Genomic DNA, 15,900 nt, shown 5'->3' with positions numbered 1-15,900 from the left:
AAAATTGGTTGTTTGTAAAGTAGGTTTACGATCGAGATGTTTACGTGATAACATAATGCAGTGGCAGCGCTCGAGATGAGACGGGAGATCGGTCCGTCTCTCTCTCGTTATACCTGCGATCGCGCTCGTGAGGTTTTGGTGTGACACAAGTTTCTGAACATGTCACCCGACTAAAACGATTTTAAAAACGTTATCACGTCAAAACCTATTTTTCATGGTGAAATGAATATATATTTCTGAAAGTCTTTTTTGCATGTTTTAAGTTACATTTGTCAGTCATTTCTATTTACATAATAGTCTTATATATCAATCAAATTCAAGAAAGGGTTAAATTACAATATTTTATCTAAATTGACATGAATTTCTATACATTTGTTTTTAAAATAATGAACAAGGTTCGGTAGAGCGGCGGCACTCGTATTTAGATAGGTGACGCATAGCTGTGATAAAGTACGAGTTAGTTTCTCCTCGAGAGAGTGTTGTAGGCACAAACGCGATTGTCTGGCTTCTAGGGCCGTTTAGATGCTGAATTTTGATTCTAAACATTGGTAAGAAAGAAACCCTATGTCATTGGTAATAGAGTCGAAATTATCGTGTAAGTGTTGTTCGTTAGGGTTTTTCAAAATTTTAGATTGATTAGAAACCCTATGCAATTGGCAATAGAGTCGAAATTGCAATGTAGGTAGTTAGGGATTTTTCCAAATTTACGATGCGTTTTGATTGTTTAGAAAGATCTAAAGAGTATTTATTTGTCGTATGTAAAATGAAAGGAAATTCGAAATTTTATGACGTTAGAGGGGATGAAATCGGAGTTTGTATAACAAAATTTGACACAGATGTCTTTGGCTGTATAGAATCGGTGTTTTTTTTTGTATTTATTTTGTCGCATGTCCGCCTATTAGCGCATTGTTACAGTCGCGTTTGTGCAGAGGGTAGATTAAGATTGGTTTGTAAGCACCCTGTGTGACGCGTGATCGCTTGTTAATAGAAAAAAAAACAACAAAAAATTACAAAAAATCCAATTTTATTACACTTCTCTGTGATACACATAAACTTTTATTATTTTTGATGAAGTAAAAATTCGATTACATTGATTCAAATGTTGATTGTCTTCTATTTTTCGCAATTAGCAAGCAGTGATGAACAAACGGTCACGTGTCGAGTATGAGCTGGTGTGTTTGTATATATGTATCTGTATGTATGTATGCGCTGGACGCAATAGCTTAAGAACGAACAGTAGGCGTCGGGCGTGCCTTTTCATTTTCACGGGCAGCAATAGATATCGTTTTCAGTCGAGCCGAAAGCCGCTTCGCGAACGTTTCATTTTCATAGATCTTGCGACATTACCGCCACCGTCGACGTCGCGCCATGCTAGTTTATTTTTCCACCCCCTTTACATTAAAAGAAAAAAAATATAAAAATACAGCAAAAAAATTTAGGCTGTTAAGTGTTTTATTGTCTACGTTAAATAAGTAGGTACGTAGCTGTCTACGGCTCGAGTCATTTAAGTAATCAAAACTCGTTTTATTGCGTTTATTTTATAATTATTATCGCGTCACTAAGGCTAAAAGTAATATTTTTTTTAACATAGTCGTTTTTTATTTTTCGCGTTCTCCCGCTTCGCTTTGTTTACGTACGTCATGGCAAATCCGAGTTGTGCAAATACGACCTTATTGCGAGTGTGATAAAGTCTTTAATCATGTTACATTGCTTCATACGTTATCACAGTTTTTGTTTTATATTTTATTAAGCGTATACTGCCATCTGTTAAAAACTTCAGAAACTACTGGAAACATAAACGCGTTTTCGGCAACTACCCGCGGTATAAAACTTGCGTTTATGTACTGAGTAGTGATTAGATATAATATTGTATGTTATAATAGTTGTATGGAATCATCGAACGTTCTTCTTCACAGTATTAAAGTACAGGCTAATTTGCGTTATGTTTAAATTGAATCTTGCAGCTGTGTTGATAAGGTACATTTCTGAATGTCACAATCAGAGTCAAAATTGTTTTGTGATCTGCACGTCGATATATGAGGTTTTATTGACTGTATCGTATTTTTAAAGTAAGTTAGTGGTTGGAGCTTGTGTGGGCGGCTTTTTACTTCTGAACAACGGTCGTGGAAAGTCGCTCGAACAAAATGCTATCTCTGATAAACAAATTGCGAAACACATTTTGGAGATGCATACAGATTGTTGTGTATGGAACAATATGAATTCAAATGGTCACTCTAACTAATGCAGACTTCTTACGACTTGATAGTAATCAACTTCTAACTATGGTTATCACCCTGACAATGATTATATTGTCCATAAATAAAAATACTCCATAGCTTTCAATATGTATGCCAAAAACAAGGAATTTGTTTCGTAGTTTGTTTAAAGAGCAATAAATATAATCTAGACTATTGCCCTAATGGATAGTAGAAATAGACGACTTTTTAGATTGCATCCGGTTTCGATACAGTCAATACTCCAAGAACCATAAAAAAGAAAATAAAATACATAAAAAAAAAACAGATGCAGTCTACTACAGTCCGTATTATATTAATTTCCTTTAAAACTCGTCAAACAGAGTGGAATAAGTTGGTTACGTCCGATAACTATAACAGATAGATGAGAAAAATAAAAATACATATAAAAATCACTTCTCTATACTAATATAAAGTAGAAATATATATGAGGAGCGGGTGCGGCGTTACGTTCGTTCGTAAGTTAGCCATAGTGTTGTTTTTAAGCGATGGGTCGGCGGAAACTGCAACGGTTGCACGTATTCAGATTCTACCGTGGTCTAAGCATATTAAACAATACAATAGCCTAATCGAAAAGCGAAGTGACAAAATTTTAAACAAGTATTTTGTAACTGAATAAAGAAATATATAAATATCCGTCGGCCCACCGCCTCGTGGTATATCTTGTTCCTTTCATTCGTTAGTTGTTGGTGTGCGAGCGGAGTCGCGGCGCGAACATATGTGCGGTGTTCTGTATCGCTTGTCATGTGTTACTGGAGGCTCGCGGGGGGGCGCACGCGTGTCGTACTGCCGGCCTCTTGAGATTCTCGTATTTATTACAAAAAGATTTAAATTTGATGTTGAAATTTACATTAAATGTTGCTTTTTGTTGTACTTTAACTAATTGAAATCTATCGAAAGCAATAAAATTATGTCTATAATAATTATAATCATGTTTTTTTGGGATGTTAAAGTTGTCTCATTTTAATTTGAGAATACGTCACTTCTCTTGAGAACGGCAGTCTAGTTCTTTGCATCTAGCACATCCACTTAATACCTTTTAGACGATAAGCTGAAAGCACGAGGGAACCAAATGCGTCCTCCCGCGACTAGTGGCTTAATTTTAACAAACATCATGGTACAAAATGTAATTTTAGTTCCATAGACGTTTAAGATTAACAGAGTTTATATTTAGAGATGATAATAATAAATAAAATCGATATTATATTCCCATATTGGTCGTGTCGCGATCGCTGTCAATATTATTAATGTACAATCATATATTTAAAGTAAATAAAAATAATATAAAAATAGAGTCTATATGTTAATGAAGCTAGTTATTGCGTGAGTTCATTACGTCGGCAATAGGCAGTAGAGTGTGATTGTGGGTGATAACGCTATGGACTCATTGATTTTCGGAATTCATCTGCACGAATGAATCGGCGGTTAACTTGAAAACCGGCTCGAAGGACCAACATTTTTATTTACTACCGTATCATTTTATATACACAGAACGGAATTTCTATACTAAAGTGGGTTTTGAATTGAAATGACTTTTCTAATGCGATGTTGTTTTGCTTTTTCGATGTCTAAAGGGTGGGGAAAGTGTTAATTTTGAACATAATAGTGACAACCGCCGATTCACGGGCAGTGCTAGGAGCCGCGCCGCCGATTGGTCGAGAGCTGCCTACTGTGATACTTGCGTCGCGCGCCTCTGACCTCGCACATCTTTGTCTCATCTATCTTTAAATTGTACTATGTGATCGATATTGGTGACGTTTATCAGGACTGTATAGATCTATCGTGATGTAACTTTTAAGGTTAAATCGTATGGTTACAATATTGAAAATAATGATATGAATTTCCTTAAAGAAGTACAGCATATCCATGAAGATCTTTACCTTAAATAATTCGTAAAATTTTTGTTTTACTGACCATGTTCAAGGCCCCAAAGTAAATTAAAAGTTTTTGATGAACGTCACCTATCAGTGTTGGTTGTCAGGTGCGTGGTTGAAGTGATAGTCAATTATACTTATCATAAGTTTGCGCACTGCGTTGTCATCACACGTTAACAAATGTCGGTTTATTTTCTGATTGTCGATCTGCCCAAGAAACTTGTGTAAAGTATACGACCCCGGGTGAAGTTTTACTCTGCAAAATTTATTTAAAAAGCCATATTTAACAGGTCCAAGTGATGACAGCAAAGTTTCTGCGCCCGCGCCGCGCTCGCTCCATAAGTGTTATACATACATAAAATAGGTACACTATAGATTGACAACTACGAAACGTAAAATAAAAATCTTAAAAAAAAGTAATAAATTTAAAAATTCAGAGTTATAATAGTACGTTAGTTTTAATTAATTATATTTCTGATATTGATTGATGTTTTGCTAAAAGATAATTTATCTGTACGTTACGTTTGATCGCGTGGTATCGCGCTCTGCCGTCGCAGCCTCCGCCGCGCCGCGCGTCTACAAACCCCAGACACCGAGTATCGTAATGTCACAGCGTGGCCGATAACCCCTGCCCACGATACGTGTAGGCGAGCAGGACTTATCGACCATTCTACATCACAAATGTAAATCGCAATAAATTAACCTCGAATTACAAAAAGCAATATCAGTACCTGAAATTGTGAAATATATAATTGTCAAATGTGATTGGACACTAAATTGAACGGTCTCCGAGCTGAAACGGGATTTTGTAATCGTATTATTATGGTAAAATGGTCTTGAGCTGTATATGTAATGAATTATTGTTTAAATTCTTTGATAAGCCGATCGATCGTAGAAGCACCAATGACTCGCTAGTAAGAGGCTCCTTCCGACGTTTGCGTCGCTTTTGGACGCGATCGGAGAGCGGCCGGTTACTAGTTGGTGAGATAGTGTAATTTGTGTGTAACGGTAAATGGTTGAAGGGAACACATGCGAGCCGATGGCGAGGTACCGTAGAGGTCACTTTTTGGTCTGAGTACGATTAGGCGAACAATGGCAATAAACTTTTTGAAACCCATATTGCCCTTTATTATAAACATTAGCCTCTTCACGGTGCGTTATCTTTACTGTATGATAAGCATTTCTTGTAACGTCCAGGAGGTAGAATTAACATCAAAGAATTATGTGATAGAGTTAAAGTTCGAGCAACATCCATTTATGGAGGCGTTAGGTGGGAGGGGCCGGCCCAGGCCGCGCCCGAATACGATCACGTCGCGAGTGATACGCTATAAAATATCATGACGAAGTTGAGGAAGGTGAACAAATACTGCCAATCGATTGTAGTTTATATTAAATAATGGATAATTTGTAGATTTAAACAATTTCGAAATATTGTGTCCTATTTAATATTTTATGTATAGTATCGAAATTCGGTGGGACGATCGTGGCCAGCCGTGTAACAGTAACGGTTAACGCTTATTTTTATTTGTGCCTTCTCGACAGATTGATAATTGGTACTGAGGAAAGTTTTATGTTTATCGACGCTGAGCCTGGTCACGATCGCCCACTATGTAAATGTTTTCCTTAGGATGAGGCGATGGATACAAACTGTGTTCTGTAGTGTATTGAACGACAGGGGATTGTTAGATAGGTTTGCGACTGACTCAGCAGCTGTAGTGCACGCATCTCTCTCCCACAGTTGTATTCGTGTATTTACCGTCTCGCTCTGATTCAAAGCGCATCCGCATTTTTATCCGACGACCGCAGATAGAACGAACGTGCGAATAAGTGCGTTACGTCACTCGAAATAAGACGCATAATAGCTGAGGAGTCAGTTAGCCGCGGTATCGCGGATTGAGCTAAGATGTAATAAATAGAATGTTAATAAATTGTGGTAAGGTGATGGCATATTGAGTGTTGTGTATGGAGAGTTCTCAGTGTTGGATGCTGGTATTGTGGGCCCGATAGGAGACGTATGATGTTCGCTCGAGACATTCTTCGTGAGGGGCACCCGATATGCAGGGGTTAGGTGATATGGATATCGTATTGAACGGAACGGTAGGACTGAAGTGGCTCATGTGATGAGGATAAATTTTTTTGAATTTTTTTTAAAAAGACTATTATTTCGAAATTTTCTAAATTCGTGTGTAACACGGCTCGTATGTATGAGACTGGTTTGGTCTGTTTATTTGGAGTCATGGGACGTGTTTTTGGAGCGATGTAGCTATTCTATCTCTCTAACGTGATTGGCTGAAAATGTGTCGTGTTCGAATATCTATTTGCTCATTGGTAAACGCATTGTATTCAAAAGTAACACAACTTCAAAATCTCTTCAAAAACAGGTTCCACGAAGCATTTTTGGCGTATTCGTATATAATTTTAAAATTACTGTAATACAAGCGAAATTAATGTAAAAGTGAAGTAACGAAATTAATTATAATAGTTTACGTTGTGTCAAACGAAGCGCCATCTACATTCGTATCCAAAGATTGCAGTGTGATTTAAATTCCTATAAGTTTATGATTATAGTATTCTATATATTGTTACTTTCTATTGTTGAACACTAGAAATGTTTGGTACCACGATCTCCTGTTTTACTTGTTAGTAAAATTAATCTATATACGTTCAGCCTAAAGGTCCTGAAGGACTAAAATTTTTTTATTACTGTATAATATGTATGGGTGTTGGAAGGTACCTTGCGCGGGCTGGTCCACATGCAAGCGAGCAAGCATGCACGCATGTACGCACGCATGCATGCATGGGCTAGTGCGTCGAGGTTTTTATATCGATATGGGTAAGGTAGGCAGTCAAACTGCCATGACTCGGTGCTTGTATGTACTTACGATGGATATATACATTTATATTGTTTCTGTACTTTTAAAAATGTGAATTTTTTACGCTTATTTACTTTTTGTATGGATAATCTACTCTACGCGATTGTATTTTTTATCTGTTTCTCTGTTCGTCTTGAATTTGTGAACGCGACACCTACAATACAATGGATGGTTGGATGGTCAGTGGCTCGGATGTATTGTGGTGTGGCGTATGTGTGAGGTGATGGTGTGAGCTCGACATACACAAGGCGGAATATTGGTGCGCGACTGCGACGCGCGGTGTGCCGTAGGAAAGTTTTACGATAAATGGTGAAAAAATAAAGAAATTACAAAAACTTGTGTCGTTATTTTGTGTTCTTTCCTTTATTGAAGTGAAACTTCTTTATCGGGATTGGAAAAAAATTTAGTGTAACATTTTTTCGTTACGCGTGACATTTTTCCGTTACGCGCCATCTTTTTCTTATCTCTAGAGAGATCCCGCGAGATTTGACGATTTGATTTTGATCTGTAAAGTTGCATATAGTAAATTATTTTTTGAAAAATAAGGTCATAAAGAAGTTTCACTTCTTACGTGTGTACACTAGTACACGCACACATTTTTTTATTATGATAAATTAATATGATAATACCTACGTACATCAAAGGGAATAAGGATTGTTCTAAAACACAACTAAATGTTCTACAAATCATAAAATAGGTGATAGCGTAATTACTATTTAGTACAAGATAAAGTTAAGAAGAATTTGTGATCGTTAATTAAAAGCTTCGGTACATCGAGGCCATGAGTTGTCCTGTTGGCTGTTAAACATTATTTGCAATAATTTTCGATAGATGGCGCTAGTAGTTTGAATTTATGTAAGAGTAGGACAAATAATTGTTAAAATGAATGTAAGTACAAGTAATAAAATATAAAGTACCTACTTATCCGTAGCATTATTATAATATGCCCAACTATCAAGAAACTTGGTTGCAAAGTATGAATAAATAATTTTGATATCTTAAATATAAGTAACTAATGAGAATTAGTAGAACTAGGGATTATATTCTGATTTGTACGAAATAAAATCTGAAACTGCAAAAACGTCTATAACATGGGACAAAAATATTTTAAATATGTATTACCAAACTACTGACTGATCCTTTTTTACACAGAAGTTATGTAGGTTAATAGCCTAAGTATGTACTATCTTTTATATTCATTTAAATATTTTTCGAAGAATGCAGGCATTTAAGTACAATACACCTCGCTAGTTGAACAAAGAAACACTTCGAAATTGAATACCATGTATTTTTAATTTTGAGGTTATCTCTCAAGAACTTACAAAAAGTCTTATCTTTCCTTCTCACATTATAAATATATGTGGTTTACCCGTGTATCATCAACAGCTACAAAAATAAAACCATAACATATCAATTCCACAACATGCGATACATTCCCTCCAATAAAAGAAAGCCAAGTGTTTTCCCGCCTTTGAATCGAATATATTGAGCCTTCAAGTGCCACCAGAATTTCCTTTGATCATCGCCATCAAGTCAAGAGCTGTATGCATGAGCACAGCTGAACGGAGGGACATATTTTTATTCGATAGACAAACACATGAAAGCATGGGACTTGATATAAAGTGAAAGCTCGTTTTATACTTCGTGATTTGGTCGTATTCTGCTGTTTATATTGTTATATTATGTTTCTATTTTAAAACTGTAAATATTTGTTTACAATGTTCATAGAGTTGTTAGATTCTGTCATTAATTAATAATGCATTGAGGGAATTAGGTAGATACCTACGTATGGCCGGATATTGCGGTATGGATAGAGCCCCAGTAGTAAATTTCGGCATAATGATTGCATGGATTACATCCGAGTTAGCCCGGTCCCAATTAATTCGTATAATCAGCATTCTACTGTAGATACTTATAATTCTAGATAATATTTTAAATTATAAAAATATAGGTACTTTATGACATTTGAATATAGTGTTGTATAAAGTACGATTTATGTAAAATACTGCATCTCGTCACTTCTCAGCGGGCACTGAAATGCAAATAGCTTGGGGACTTAGATTAGGGTTGCCACACATTGTAATATTATGTTTTTGTGTTTCACCGTTGGAAAAGTTGAAGCAATCGTAAATTTTGATATTGATGTCGATTTCAAAGCAGCATCGCTCAGTAGGAGAGACGTGAAATAAACGTAGAACAACGTGTATGTAATATGATCGTAAAATTTTAAAATTTGTGAATGCAGTTTATTCGTGAAACTTGGCATAATTGACTGAACAATAACATATATTTTTAATAGCCACCAGGGGCAGCCAACATCGACGGTCGACCCGTGCTTACTGAAAGACCCTGAATTAAAAAAAAACTCTGAATATTAGAAAAACAATGACGCGACAACCCTAACGGTGATGTTTATTATTCTTTTGATTATAATAAACACAGGTTTGTGTGAAGCCTTCTCCACTTGGAATAATATTAACTTGGGGTTCAAAGGACAAGAGTATCTTTATGGTAAATAAAATGAGTTTGGTTAAGATTTTTTGTAGGTGAAAGATAGGATATTAGATACATAGATAGGTAACTAGTACCTACCTACTATAGTGAAATTTAATAAGATAATATAACGTCAAATAAAAGCACTGGATTGATTTGCCTCCTTGGCACAGTGATTAATACGTAAATCTATACTTAATATTATAAAGCTGAAGAGTTTGTTTCTCTCATAATCATCTCAGAAACTACCGGTCCGATTTGAAAAATTCTTTCGATGTTAGATATCCATTTATCGAGGAAGGCTATAGGTATCATTGCGCTAAGACCAACAGGAGCGGAGCCACGCGGGTGAAACCGCGAAGCGCAGCTAGTGTGGAATAAAAAAGTTCGGAATTCCTGGTTCCACTATGGCGAAGATACCTACTAAAAAAGCTTATGTGTCAGAAGAAGAAAGTAATTAAAATAGGTGTGCAATATACATCTACCCTAGATAAAATTACAATCTATTTCATTTAGAAAAAAGTAGCTCATATTAGTTATGAATTTAACTTTTAAAAAAAGTGTTATTTTTTGTCTTAGAACAAAATTGTCATAGGTTTAAATCGCATACCTACTTGCGACTCTTCGCAAAACGAAACTTTTTTATAGGTAGATTGAGTTGATTAGGTATAAAACATGCAGTAGGTAGGTAGGTACATTTGTATTAAACATTCAAAATCAAGTTTAAAACAATTGGTAGATAGGGACCTACCACGGACCTACTTTTAAATAACAATAATAGAGCTATGATTACATCGTCAGAACCTTGTTAATTAAAAGTACAAAAATGTCAATGTGAAGTATGAAAATAAAGGAGCACTCATCGCCGACAAAGTGTGAAAGAAGTCAATTCAATTAAATAAATCCTGTAATAAGCAAATAAGCAGAAGTGAGAGTCATATTGAGATCAAAGGAAGGCTTGATGATGACGCGACCTCTGTACAAAACGCGACGATCTCCGCCTGCTGTTAATACATTGCGTATTTACTACTGACTGGTTTCTTCTACGTTGATGAATAAGGGGTAATGTAGAGTATAGTATAAAATGATTCCTTTTTCTTTATTCTTCCGGGTTGAGATGGGACACGCCCGTCTTTCCTATGAGGTCTTTTTATAAGAATCTTAAAAGTGTTGACTCTATCGAAATATACTTACTTGTTATGAATACAGCAAAATCGCTGTATGAATGATTAATGTAGGTATATTACCTATACAACAGTTTATTTATCAAAATAATAGTGCTAGGCAGTTTAAGATAATTAATTATCAAATTAAAATAAGTAGAGATAAACGTTATTTCAAAAATTATTAGCATACCTACTTTTCGAAAACGATAAATTTGGAAGTAGGTAGATACCTACCTACAAGTTACAATCTACTTACATTATGACGAGCGATAATTGAAGTGTTCAGATGGTGTATGCCAAGAAGCTTATATCTAATACATTATACACTGGAGATTTCAGTATGAACATTAACTTGTAACAAGAAAATATGACGTTGAATGACGCCTGTATGTTTTTTTATCCCTTTCACACCTAACTTGGCAAGTTGGTGTGTGTGGTAAAAAAAAACATACAGGCGTCATTCAAGGTCATATTTTCTTGTTACAAGTTAATGGTCATAGTGTAATCTCCAGTGTATTAGATATAAGCTTCTTGGTGTATGCTATAACCTACCAATATAAAGAAAAAAAAATATTTGTAAAAATCATAACCAAATTTTTTGTAAATACATTGCCACGTGGCACCTATTGAATAAATACCTATATCAATCATTAATTATAAGTTTATCAGTTTCGATTAAACAGTACCAAACTCGTAATGTCGTAAAAGTATTAATTCGTCTAAAGTTTTCACTATGTAGAGTTTAAAGAAGGTAACCTAAGTCTTATCGAACACTGAAATAGGTACCTACCTACTACAAGTCAAAGCTTTGAAATAATAGCTCTAGAATAGGAGAATGTTTAAAGTTTTTACACTGTTTCATTTCTATAAGGTACCTACCTAATTAAGTTTTGTGTACCTAAATGTGCATTGTATTTCGCTTTAAATACACAGAAAAAGCACAGGAAAAAGCATTAAAATTGGGTATCATTTAAGCTATCACCAATTTAATTAGTTTTGTGTTTCTTAAATACTTAATAGGGTTTGTCCTCAAAATAGTAGATCTGTCACCAAAAATCAAAATGTAGTCACCAAACAATGCAAAATTAGTTCCACAATAAATCACCTAAAATCCTGAGATAAGTATAAGGTCTAGTACCAAATAAATGTTTTTGTATGTATTATAATAGGTGTGTCCTAATAAGTATTTTAGCAAACTAATTTAAAGAGATCACCAATAAATCATATTATGTAACTAGAAAATTGCATTAAGTTCAAATAAAAAATTTAGTTCAAATAAAATGTCATCATCGTTTCAACCAAAAGATTCTGCTAGGTACTTAACTAGACTCCCAAGGTTCTAAATTTCCACTGGTAGTATAAATTATATTTAAATAAAATTTAGTAGAGTAGTAAATAAAACAATTAAAGTCAAAATAATCAATATTTATTGTTTAAAATAATTACCACTGAACAATCAGCGCTGGTTTAAAATAGCTGGCTTATGGCTAGCAGAATAGTAGATAAAAGTTAAAACACTTAATTAAAGTTAAAATAATCAATATTTATTCTTAAAAATAATAACCACTGAATAATCAGCTCTGGTTTAATAGCTGGCTTATGGCTAGCATAATTGTAGATAAAACACTTAATTAAAGTTAAAATAATCAATTTTTAAAGCGCGCAAATTTGTCTCCGCCACTTTGATCATTTTTTCATTAAAATTATAAATTGATGTATTAAATTGGTAACGAATACTATTAATTTAATATCTGAACGAAATAAAATGTTACTACTGTATTGGTGACAAAATATCAAATAAAAAGGAGTCGCAGTCAGGGATCGATAATCGATTTATTTGGTGACAGATCTACCATTCTGAGCACAGAGCTATTATTTAAGTAACAAAAATGTTATTATAAGAACGAAGTTTATATTCATGTAATGCAATATAATTTTATTGGTTATCGATCTCTTATTTTACACATATATTAAGACGAAATACAATCATGCTTGTGCACCTTTTGGGCTACGCCCCCTGGGTGGAGCATAAGAGCGCGCGGGACGCTTCACAAAAATCCCCTCGCCACGCCACACAACTGAATAGATGACGGAAACATACGGAACTAACGGAGGTTCAATGAACTTTACTTATATTCATAATATTCGCGCGGTTAAAGCTGAGTAAAGCGATCCGGCAACGTCTTTTCGTTGCCGGGCCCATCGAAGTAGAAAAATCGACCTTTGTTCCTTTGCACGAAGGTCGATTTTTAATTGGTACAAATCTGGTTACAAAAAATGAGCTTGTGACTAAATTATTTTATGATGTAATTATTTGTTATTGTTAGAATTGTCGCTACCTACGTTACTAGCTTATTTGCAAATCTTTGTAAACAAATTTTATAGGTTTTCGACATGGGGACTTTACGTACAATCTTTATAGTTTATATATATAAAAATGAATCGCAAAATGTGTTGGTAAGCGCATAACTCGAGAACGCCTGAACCGATTTCGATAATTCTTTTTTTTATTATATTCCTTCAAGTACGAGGATGGTTCTTATGTAGAGAAAACGTAAACATGTACCACGGGCGAAGCCGGGGCGGACCGCTAGTATGATAATAAAAATACATAATAGAATAATGCTATTTACGTTTGTTTTTTTTTTTTCATTATTATCGGTTTTAAAAGATTTAAAAAACGGGTTTTTGTTTTTATATCATATTTATTGAAAAAAAAAACAATAATAGACAAAAAAATATTATTTACAATTTTGATTATTTTTGAATAAATATATCCGACATTTTGATATACTTAACATCAGATATTTTCGAATGCTGGTTTTGTTACCATTTTATTGTTATAATTTTTATCTTCTTGATACGACTTCTACTCCTTGTTCCGTAAATAAATATATCTCTTGCCCGTTACTTTGAGCTATCCTTGTACATTGAGGTGCTGAAACAACCATAATAAGTTATAATAGGAGAACAATCAATTGATAATACCTCTTATAATAAATACCACGATTATTATAAAGATACTGTCATCAAAACTAGAAAAAATTGCACAGCTGTGTACGTTCCTTTGTCGCTTTATTATCCTAGCCCGTAATAAACTCGATTGTCGGCGTCTTACATAGCAAACTTTCTGAGAAAATCGTTCTTTTGTTTGCAAAATTTTACGGTTGACCGCAATTATTCTAACAATTAGTAAAAAATTTCGCAGCTGTGTCCGTTTGTTTATCGCTCTATTGTCCTATCTCGTAAAAAAGTCGGCATCATAGTTACATAACTACAAATTTTTCAAATATTTTTTATATAATATTTATAAGTCATTATGCTTATGCATAATATGCAAATAGTATTCATACAAACAAATTAAAAAATTACTCATACATACTTTCATTCGAATTGATATATGTATAAATAAATATCCTTTATCTAATCCTTGTCTTGGGATTGCTCACATGTGTATAGAATTGTTAGTAGATCAGCAATAAGCCTAAAATAGCATGATATCTAATAAGTAAAAAAATTACAATTACCGGTGCAGTGAAAGACCTCAGACAATAGTTATAATACCATAAAAAAAAAAACAAAAAGTTATACGCAATAGGGTTGAAATAAAAATTGTTTCCGATCTCACTGGTAACCCTACCCGTCAGTGATAACTACACTAGTCTGAAATATTCCACTATCTTCAATCTTATGAATTATAAATAAATGACATAAGAATAAACTTACACAAAAAAAGTACTATGTGAAACTGTCTGAAGATCCACATCAGTTTCTGGTAATCATGGTTGGTCTAAAAGACCAACGTGTCTTTATTGCATCCTGGCTTGCAAGCTGCACATCGGATTTTTCGTGGTCGCGCTTTGCTATTAGAAATAAACATACATACACAAATCAGTAGTATATTTATTGGAAAATGAAATCTCAAAAAAACAACTAAAACATTACCTATTTATACCAATAATAAAATTATAAATAAAAATAAAGACAGAGTGCATAAAATTATAAAATCTTGATTTGTGCGTTGCTAAATTCAGACTTTGTAAACATATATGTACTAATACAAGAATCATAAATAGGTAATGAAATCTCAAAATATGACTAAAATAATATTATTTATTACAAATAAAAATAACTATCAGATTTTCATTTATGCGTTTCTCAATTTAGACTTGTAAACATATACCTAGTAATCAAAATATTTGAAGTTGAAATCTTTAGACTTGTAGCGACCGAAAGACATAATAAATATAAATAAGCATGATAAACATTAAATTTACCTATTTAGATTCAATAACTGTAGTTTCTTCATCTGCCTTCGCAACATTTTCTTCCTAATGTTCTCACCATCAATGTTTTGGCCACCAAAATTCACCATGTTTATGAAAAACTTTAGTAACACTAACACTAAATCACGTATGCGAGTAGACAACGGCACCGCGCGAAAAAGTTGTACAGGACTGCTCTCTAAGACGCGTTGGCGTCGACTAACAGGAGGCGGAACGGCGGAAGCGACCGGCCTGCGCGCAATTTTTTGCTCATAGTTTATAAATATATTTTTTTTAAATTACTGATGTATTAATTGAAAAATCTAATCCCGTACGTCCCTCAAGAATTGAATGGAAGTGGATGTGGATAAAATTTCATTGATATTACTTTACTATTGTCCAAATGAAATTAATTCTCCGTTTAATTTTTGGCCAACTTCACAACGTTTTTCTATCGAGGCAAATTTTGTCAATCGTGTTTCGGTTCCCAAACGTCACTAAACAAACTCTTCAATTAAATAAATCGATAAATAAAAAAAATCAAATTCAAAGTTTTTGAAGAAAAAAATTAATTCTCCGTGCGCTCGAAACGTATGTTTTGGGTCTCATTTCGCCTTAACATTAATTTGATAATTCATACCTGGGAACAATTTTTGTTTATCTGAGAACGAAAATATTTCGTGGTGATAGATCTATTTATTAGGTGATACAACTTGATGACAAATATAAATTTTGGTGATAGAAAATATAGTTCCCATTAAAATTAACTAAAATTCATAATTTTTACATTTTATAGGTACGATTTGAACGATGACACTTCAAGTATAAACCAACTTAACATTATTTTCTCTATACTAAAATTGTAAATTCTTCGAACTCTCTACACCACCAATACACTGTGCTTGACTGCGCAAACTTTATAAAACCTTGGCCAAACATGATGCATAATACACGCAGCCGATCTGCTCTAGCGT

At 34.0% G+C, this 15,900-nt stretch overlaps 1 long non-coding RNA gene across 1 annotated transcript; it reads right to left on the bottom strand.

Annotated features, from left to right (window-relative positions):
- Positions 1 to 13,509: 13,509 nt before the first annotated feature.
- On the bottom strand, positions 13,510 to 15,328 carry LOC149477767 (uncharacterized). Its single transcript, XR_016317576.1, has 3 exons — positions 14,939 to 15,328; positions 14,388 to 14,524; positions 13,510 to 13,599 (listed from the first exon to the last, which is right to left on the bottom strand). It is a non-coding gene; the product is annotated as an uncharacterized LOC149477767 (long non-coding RNA).
- Positions 15,329 to 15,900: the final 572 nt, after the last annotated feature.

The sequence above is a fragment of the Colias philodice genome, chromosome 24, assembly GCF_061535455.1.
Source record: "Colias philodice isolate Cphi_HAF_F1 chromosome 24, ilColPhil1 Martin Lab GWU primary, whole genome shotgun sequence".
NCBI lineage: Eukaryota > Metazoa > Arthropoda > Insecta > Lepidoptera > Pieridae > Colias > Colias philodice.
This window is presented reverse-complemented; position numbering and strand designations above follow the sequence as displayed.